This window comes from Primulina eburnea, chromosome 16 (assembly GCF_022965805.1).
Source record: "Primulina eburnea isolate SZY01 chromosome 16, ASM2296580v1, whole genome shotgun sequence".
Lineage (NCBI taxonomy): Eukaryota > Viridiplantae > Streptophyta > Magnoliopsida > Lamiales > Gesneriaceae > Primulina > Primulina eburnea.
The window spans coordinates 20,046,335-20,054,173 of NC_133116.1; positions in this window are offsets into that span (position 1 = coordinate 20,046,335).

Consider the following 7,839-nt stretch of genomic DNA (forward strand, 5'->3'; position numbering starts at 1 on the left):
CTTCTTAAATCATGAACAAATAATGTTTCAAAATATCTATAGGACTTAATTGAAGAGAAATGGACAACATAAACATGCCTGGAAATCGGTTTTGAACAAAACAAAGTAATATGACGAGCACAGCACGACGGAGACGAAGTTGTATTTTCCTTTCTCTCTTATTTTCTAGCTGCTACTCACGATTTTTTAAGATGTTTTATGCTGAAATTTTTCCAATGAGAGGGTGGAGATAATGCTATGAAATGAAGGGGAAGGTTACTAATTAAATGGGGAGTTTGAATGGCAAATCCCAATCTTTCTATCCTAGTTGCTGGAGAGATATGGAATGCTGTGATAAATTGATGGATTGAGGGGAATTAGGGGAGGTGATGGCCGAGATTCTCTAACAAGGCAAGGTAAAAATATTGTTTAAATCTTTCATTTTAATTTCTTAAAGTTTTAAACACACATTATGTATTTTAGTAAATTAATAATTCATATTAGGATAATCATTTCTTGCATGGCATGACTTGATCCCTTAGAATTAATTATTAAAATGTTAGGTTATAATTTCTTATATATCTTAGGCCTAGATTAAGTTATCCTAATTGGTCACCCATTTTAATTTAGGCTTTTAATTGAATATTGGACATGGGAGAACTTAATTAATAACTTAACTCCAATCAACTTAATAAATCTTAAAACATTCTCTATCATTAAAATAAATTATTCCTTGTCTTAAATTAAATTTAGGAAATTTTTCTTATTATTAATCTTATCTCACTTTTCCAAACTCCAGTCCGGCCTCACGTATTCATCCGAAAAAATAAAACTAAACTCTTACGATTAAAATAAATAATCATAATTTAACAAATTTTGAAATGAATTAAACACTCATGAATGCATAAAAATAATTTTTTAAATTTAAATAATAGTAATTATGCATGGCTTATATGTAATCTGACTTATCGGGTTCTACATTACTAATATCAAATTGACCGAACACTTTTCATCGCCATATCAGATCAATCTTTGTATCACTTTGTGCTATTGATTACACTCTTCTTAGTTCAAAAAAGATTTGTATTGATAAGAATTGTAATTTTATTCTGTCATAAGTGTCTTTCTGAACAAATTAGTTCAAGTGTTAAATTACTAAAAGTTTCGGCTCAATAGAGTTTTTTAACTGAGCTGAATTGAGCTTTGCAAGTATAGTACCGATCAAATCTTCTGAAACAAAAGAAAATGAGGCATAAAATTTTAGTCTTGGAACTTCTATAAACAAATTATTGAGCTCTTATTTTTACTTTCTGTCAGTCTCTTTATATCATCTTAGACATTGTTTGGAACATGGGATAAGGGTGGGATTGATAAATAATCCCCCTTATCCCATGTTTGGTACCTTTTTAAAAAGCCCGTGATATTATCATGGGCCCTTGATAAATAAATTTTGAGAAGGATAAAACATCCTTTGTAAGAGATGTGATAATTTTAATGTAATGATAAAATACATTACAAATGACTTAATTACCTCCAATTTAAATGCATTTAAATTAATGTGAAATGTTTATTAAATACATACATACATATATACAAATATATAGATAATATATATACACAAATAAATATATATATATATATACACACATGTATATATATATATATATATATATATATATATATATATACACACACACACACACTTATATATACACGCATAAATATATACACTAATATACATTTATATATACACGCAGAAATATATATATATATATATATATATATATATATATATATATATATATATTTGTGTGTGTGTATGTATATATATATTTGTGTGTGTATATATATATGTATATATTTGTATATATGTGTGTGTATATACTATATATATACACACACACACATGTATATATATGCGTGTATATATACATGCGTGTGTATATATATACACGTTTATATATTTATATGCGTGTGTGCATGTGTATATATATATATTATGACTTTAAGATATGCAATTACAAGATCTTGATAACAATGAAATATAAGTTTTTGTGATATGGTTAATTTTGTCATTACAATTCAATATATAAATTTAATCACTCTTGTTAAAATCATACCAAACATTCAACATATTATATTATCATTATATTTATCCTTGATTTATCCTTATACTATATATCACTTACTTATCATATCTGTTAGATATGAATTTTATTGTGGCGATGATAACTAAAACCGGTAGACCAGCAGACCAGAACAACAGAATAGCTTATCAGTAGCTGCTGCTCTAGTAAAAATAAACCAGTAGAAAAGGGATAACAATACAAAACCAGTAGAGAACGTTTTCTAACGTTGCCATCTTAAATGTTACCGTTAAAGAGTTCCTAGTACTAGTATTAATTGCAGCATTAAATACTATACGGAGTCATTTAATGCATATTACCCAATTAAGTATAAAACAAGACTGATTGTTTTATAGCTTTTCTGCAGGAACTTGTTTCGGTAATAAAGCTGATTGTATCAGTTATCTGAAGACTTCTCTGATTGTGAACGTTGAACTCAGTCGATTATATATACTTGGATCAAATCCTTGTTCGACACGACACTTCGCATAATATCATTTTCAAGGAACAAAGATACTCTCTTATCAAACAAATATCAGAATTCCTTGAGAGTTTAAAAAGTTCAACACAAAGAAAAGTAGCACACGCTTCATAGCTTGTATCTGATCTTCTAAAGATCATCCTGTGCTACTAATTCTTACACTCTTCACAATCTTTACATCACTCATACTTTTATCATAAGAGTCTGTAATCTGAAAAGAGTCTTTTCAGAACATTGTGTTTCGCATTTTTGTGAGTTGAGAAACTAAGAGTTTCAGTAGGCTGAGGTGTAAGTCCTTCTGAAGTGGGTGTGTACAAGTGTTGTACTGTAATATCCAAAGTCTTTTAGTTATACCTTCTGGAAACAGAAGAAGGGGAGACGTAGAAGAGTTTATCTTCGAACTTCCATAAACAACTGCTGTCTACTGCTTTATTGTTTTTCAACTACTTCATCAGATTGTTTCCGCACGTTTTACTGTAATCAGGTGAAAGTATTCGCACAAGATCAACTACTATCCTTAACAGGATTTTAGTACCTCATCAGAACGAAAAACGAGTAGAGTTTATTCACCCCCCCTCTAAACTCAACTTCGATCCTCAACAATTGGTATCAGAGCAGGTTATTCTTGTTTGTGAAAAACTACAACAAATGGCACACTTCAGCAAGATCCCTATGTTCTCTAAGGAAGATTTTGACGACTGGAAGATAAGAATGCAAGCTCATCTTGCAGCACAAGATGATGACATGTGGTATGTCATCACAGATGGTCCACTGAAAATCTTAAAGCCTAACACAGCTGTTGCTGTTACTGACGGTGCACCACAGATGGTCGAAAAATCAAGAAGTGAATGGACCAGTGAAGATAAGAAAAAGGCCAATCTTGATAATGTGGCGAAGGATATATTGTATAAAACTCTCGACAAGAACACTTTCAGCAAGATTAAAATGTGTTCTACTGCAAAGGATATTTGGGAAAAGCTCATCCAGATATGTGAAGGAAATGAGCAAACGAAAGAAAATAAACTGTCTGTAGCAATGCAGAAGTTTGAAAATCTGAAAATGAGAGCTGGTGAAACTCTAAATGAGTTTGATGAAAGATTCAGTAGCTTGGTCAATGAGCTAGCTGCTCTGGGTAAAGAGCATAGCAACAGAGAAATAGCCCTCAAGGTGATGAGAGCCTTACCCAGAGAATGGGATGTTAAAACAATGGCTATGAGAGTATCTAAAGACTTGAACAAATTGGAACTGTACGACTTATTTGCAGATCTAAAGGCCTACGAGTTCGAATTGGAAGTGAAAAGTGGAGAAGAGCCTTCAAGCCTACCCACCAAGGCTCTTGCTGCTACTGCTACTGCTTTTACTGCTACTGCCTCTACCTCTTCTACTGCTGCTGGAGTTGTACCTCAGGCATTACCTGATGTGATCATTGACAATACAATGGAGAAGACTGCTGAACAAATCAGTAGTGATGCTATGTCCTTATTTGTAAAGAAATTCTCCAGGTTCATGAAGAAGAACCATCGAACCTATCAGGGTCCCAATCGCAACTTCAAGAAAGATTCACCATCTGGTGATATGGGATGCTTCAACTGTGGAAAGATAGGTCACTTCATTGCAGATTGTCCTAAACCAAAGAAGGATGATCAAAAGAGAAAAGATCACAAGAGGAATGACAAAAAGTCCAGAAGAGATCGAAAAGCGATGATTGCCGAAGAAAGTAAATCTAAGTGGGCGGACTCTAGTTCTGAGTCATCTGACTCAGAAAGTCATTCCAGTGATAGTGATGCAGAAGAAGTCAAATGTCTAATGGCAGACAATGACTCAACCTCGACATCTGGAGAGGTATTTGATTTTGACTCTAATGAATTTACACGAAATGACTTGATTGATGCACTGCATGAAATGGTAAAAGAGTATTCCAGACTTTCTCAATCATTTGAAGAAGTTAAGATTGAAAATCAGAACTTAAAGAATCAGAACAGTAAGTTAACTTGCTTGCAAGTAGACAGCTGCAATGATTTACGAGTTAAGATGAGTAAATTAATAAGTGAGAATGAAAGAGCCAAAGCAGATTACCAGAAGGTGCTTTCTGAAAACCAGAAGTTGTCGCTACTGGTAAATTCTAGGAACAAGTCTTCTGTTTCATTGGAAAAGATGCAAGAATTACAAAAACAGTCAAGAGATAGGAGTGGTCTTGGTTTTTGTAATAATGAAGGCACTTCTGAAATGAATACTAAGCCAACACTGGATATGTGCAAAGGGAAATACATTCACTTTATGAAATCCAGTGTGGTACAGGAACCAGAAGTACCTACTGCTTCAGTTGAAAGGAATGTAAATCTGACGAACAGAAGAATGCACTATGGTCTGGGTTACGTTAAACCTAAGGAAAAAGTTGACCAGAGTTCTAGATTCAGAAAAGAATTAAACTCTGGAAGACAACATCCTATGAAGTTAAAAACTACCAGTACTACAACTCTAAACCTGTTCAGAAGAGATACAGACTAGAAAACAGAAACAGAAGGGAAGAACAACATTTTGGTATGCATACTGCAGAAATAACAGACCTTCTGTTGCACACACATCTTTGGATACCCGAAGTACAAAGTCACCAAGAATTGTACAAATGTGGGTTCCTAAAGGACTGATAAGGCTTGGACCCAAATACATTTGGGTACCAGTTACTAAAATTTGTGTTTGCAGGAACAGCAGAAGGAAGCAGAAATCAGTAACTCTACATGGTATCTGGACAGTGGATGTTCCAAACACATGACTGGACAAAGAAACCTACTTTCCGAAATAGTGAGCTGTACTGGACCAAAGATAACTTTTGGAGACAACTCAAAAGGTAAAACCATGGGTAAGGGTAAGATTATCCATGGTAATATAACTATTAATGATGTGTTATTAGTTGACAATCTTTGTTACAATCTTATCAGCATTAGTCAACTATGTGATAATGGGTATTCTGTGGCTTTTCAAAAGCATTCATGTATAGTTAGAGATTCTGCTGGAACTACTGTATTAACCGGAAAGAGAGAAGGCAATACTTACAGAGTCTCTTGGAACTCAAATCATGTCAATACTCCTACATGCTTAGTTGCTTCTCTCAGCAATAAACACTGGCTATGGCACAAGAAACTGAATCATCTGAATTTCAAGTCAATCAATTATCTCAAGAAGCAGAATATAGTAGATGTCATCTTGGGAAACAGATAAGATCCAGTTTCAAGACCAAAGATAGCAAATCAACTTCAAGATGTCTGGAACTACTGCATATGGATCTATTTGGTCCTATCCCCATCATGAGCTTAGGGGGAATGAAATATACTATTGTTGTTATTGATGATTTTTCTAGATTCACTTGGGTAATCTTTCTCGCAGGAAAAGATCAAACCAGTAGTCTTTTGATCAAGCTTCTGAAAAGGATTCAAAATGAAAAATCTTCTACCATCATTAAAATCAGAAATGATCGGGGCACTGAATTCACGAACAAGTATCTTGAGTTATATTTGAATGAGCAGGGGATTCATCATGAATATTCAGCTGCCAGAACTCCTCAACAAAACGGAGTAACTGAGAGGAGAAATAGAACTCTAAAAGAAGCAGCTAGAACAATGCTAGCAGATGCAGACATTTCTCAGCGCTTCTGGGCTGAAGCTATCAATACTGCTTGTTACACGCAAAACAGATCTATGGTCAACAAAAGACACAACCAGACTCCGTATGAAATATGGAAAGGGAAGAAGCCAAATGTATCTTATTATCATGTGTTTGGTTGCAAATGTTTTGTACTAAATAATGGCAAAAATCATTTGACGGCATTTGACTCAAAATCAGATGCTGGAATATTTCTTGGTTACTCTGCTGTAAGCAGAGCTTTTAGAATCTTCAACAATAGAACTCTTAATGTTGAATAATCGATTCATGTTGTCTTCGATGAAGACAGCAGTGCTGAAATTTCTAACATATCTGATTTAAGTAACAGGTTAGACAGGATTCACTTGGAAATTGACAGAGAAGATGATGTAGAAGCAAATACCAAGGATCTTCAAAATCCAGAACCAGACATTCCAATAGTGGAACCAGAAGTACAGACTTTGGATTTACCAATACCAGCAGAAGATGCTCAAGAACCTACTACTGGTTCTGTAGAAGACAATCTTAACATATCAAATCAGGAAGATGTCCATACAAATCCGTTTATCTGGAGAAAATCTCATCCTCCATCATTGGTTATTGGTAATCCAGCAGCGCCGTTGAGAACCAGAAGGCAAATGCTTAATGAATACATGCATGCTGCTTTTATATCTCAGGATGAACCAAAGAAGATTGAAGAAGCTCTTCTGAATCCTATTTGGATTGAAGCCATGCAAGAAGAGCTGAATCAATTCAAACGTAATGAAGTTTTGTTTCTAGTACCTAGACCATCTCATCAAGCTGTCATTGGAACTCGGTGGGTATTCAGAAACAAACTCAATGAAGAAGGCACAGTGGTGAGAAATAAAGCTAGATTGGTAGCTCAAGGCTTCAGACAAGAAGAAGGCATAGACTTTGATGAGACTTATGCACCAGTAGCAAGGCTCGAAGCAATCAGAATATTCTTAGCCTTTGCTGCTTTCAAGAATTTCAAAGTATATCAAATGGATGTGAAAAGTGCTTTTCTTAATGGTCTTTTACAAGAAGAAGTATACGTCGAACAACCTCCAGGTTTTATCGATCATTTCTCTCCGCATCATGTATTTAAATTACACAAAGCATTATATGGTCTAAAACAGGCACCTAGAGCTTGGTATGACACTCTATCACAATTTCCTATTGATCATGATTTTACCATCGGAGCAGTAGATAAAACTTTATTTACTTTAGTCAAGAATAAGCACATTCTTTTAGTACAGATCTATGTTGATGATATTATTTTTAGGTCAACTAACCCCAAATTATGTGCAAAGTTTGGAAAATTGATGCAGGATAAATTTGAAATGAGTATGATGGGAGAATTAACATTCTTCCTAGGATTACAGATTAAGCAATCAGAGACTGGAATCTTTATAAATCAAGCCAAGTACACCAAGGAGCTTCTGAAAAAGTTTGGAATGGAAGAATGCTCTGCTGCTTCTACTCCAATGAGCTCATCTATTAAGCTTGATAAAGATGAAAGTGGTATTCCAGTAGAGGTAACTCAGTATCGAGGTCTTATTGGTTCTTTATTATATTTAACTGCAAGTAGACCAGATATCATGTTTGTTGTTT